A 2,021-nucleotide genomic window follows, 5' to 3' on the forward strand; every position below is an offset into this window, starting at 1 on the left:
CCTTTTCCTTTCCTCCTTCCCTTTTCTTTTTTCCTTTTCTTTCTTTTTGAGCTATTTTTGCATAGTGTGAGTTGTATGAACTAAATGAAGCAGAGTCATGAGGGAGAGTGCTTGCAGTGGGAGTGATGCTGGAGTCTCTAGACAGAGCGGTGAGAGAAAATATGAGAAACGAGGCCCGAATTAACCCACAACAATCTGTAACAAAGGCTGCTTCAGAGAGTATAGCATATATAAAAGCTCTGGGCAGAAATGGAATTATTAACATCAGCTGGATCGAATTATTCATCTGAAAAGTAGCTCGATGGCCAAATAAGTGCTCACCCCTAATATCCTTTGGATATAAGGAACAGGTCCAGCACTGTTCCTGAGAATTTCTATCTAGTTGAATCAAGAACTACCCCAAATTTAGATGTTCTACCTAACTCCTCACCCCAGGCTGAATACATACATACATGCACACATGCATACACATATACATACACACATACATACACAGAGTTCCAGACTCAAACATTTATTTCACACAGTCTAACAATGCTCAGTGAGATGCTAGTTTCATAATCAAACCTACAAGTAGTTGATGCGGTTGATTCCGTCTTCATTACTGAAGGTGCGGTCTTAGGACTACATCAGGCACGAACAGTATCACCTTCTACTATTCTGTGTTTAAAGTAGGTTTCTCACCTGTTCTGCTCTCTTCTTTCTGCGTCCATCTGTCTCCAGCCTTCCCCCTCCCCTTGTTTTGTTAGCTGCAAAGGTTAGAATGGAGCTTCACTCTGGATATATCAAATTTTATGCATGCACATAATCATAATGGCTTCTTGTTAATTTAAGTCTCTAAATGTATGAGGCTTTTAGAAATTTATGTTATTAACAAAATAAACAAATAAGGGATTTGCTAGGTCTCAGAAGCTAGCATATAATTGAAAACTTGGATGATTTTTCTATATAATTGAATAGGGGGCAAGTACCTTTTTAAATTTTTGTTTTTCATCTTTTTGATATGGCTTCATTTATTCTGTGAAGTTTGGTAGTAAGCATTCTTCCTTTTGTTTGTTTGTTTTTAGCTTTAATCCTTTTTGAAATTATCCTAGAGTCCAGCTTGAGGCTTTTGGATTAGTTGTTTTTTTGCTTGCTGTTATCTTTAATTACAATAAAAATTTTGATAACATATTTACTAGATAATAACCAAATAAATCAAATCATATTTTTGGCTTAGAAGTATTATGCGTTTAAGAGCAAGGTAAGGTTTATCAGAAGGTCAGTGATTTCATCTGGAAAACTTTAATACTTTTATTCTAGGATTGTATTGACTACTGTGACTAAGTTAACCGTCTTGTTCTTTCGAGCTGTTACAAAACAAAAATAAAATAAACTTAAAACACTGAATGTGTAGATGTGTGTGTTTATTGGGGAAGGAGGATTTAAATGATTCTATAGTCAAAAACCAAACTAAAGAAAATGTAAATATTCTTTATATATAATATTGTTACAGAGTTGTTTTGTAGCAGCCACTTATAATCAATCTTAAACTTGAAAATGCTCAGCCTTTCAGTTCAGATAACATGTCTATATCCTCTGCAATTCCATCTTAAAATATATCTATGGAGAAAACCAGGTAATTTCTTTTCCTAAGGGAATAAAGATTACTATAATTCTTTCTAAGGATCTCATTGAGTTTTCTTATTATCTGAATATAATTTTCAAAGTCATGTCTAAAAGCCATCTGTAAATAAATTCCAGACTCTATATTTATTAAAACCTCTATCAAAAGTCATCCTGAATTATTTTAATATCACTACTATTTATTAGTCTCAATACCTAGATTACACTTTAGCAATTTTTATAAATTTATTTTAAAAATCCAAATTTAATTCAAGCAATAAAATGTCATCAGAATTTTTTAAAGGTGAGACAGTGATGGTCAGCATATGAAGCTTGATTGTAAGGAGTTTGTATTTTGAATCTAGAACAGATACAAGCACATATTTGGCATTCAATAAATAGGATGGAAGAAAAGA

General features: G+C 33.1%; 1 pseudogene; it reads right to left on the reverse strand.

Moving 5' to 3' along the window:
* LOC105289874 overlaps positions 1-713 on the reverse strand; it is a 7,089-nt pseudogene extending 6,376 nt beyond the window's left edge.
* Positions 714-2,021: the final 1,308 nt, after the last annotated feature.

Source organism: Pteropus vampyrus, unplaced genomic scaffold (assembly GCF_000151845.1).
Source record: "Pteropus vampyrus isolate Shadow unplaced genomic scaffold, Pvam_2.0 Scaffold29, whole genome shotgun sequence".
Lineage (NCBI taxonomy): Eukaryota > Metazoa > Chordata > Mammalia > Chiroptera > Pteropodidae > Pteropus > Pteropus vampyrus.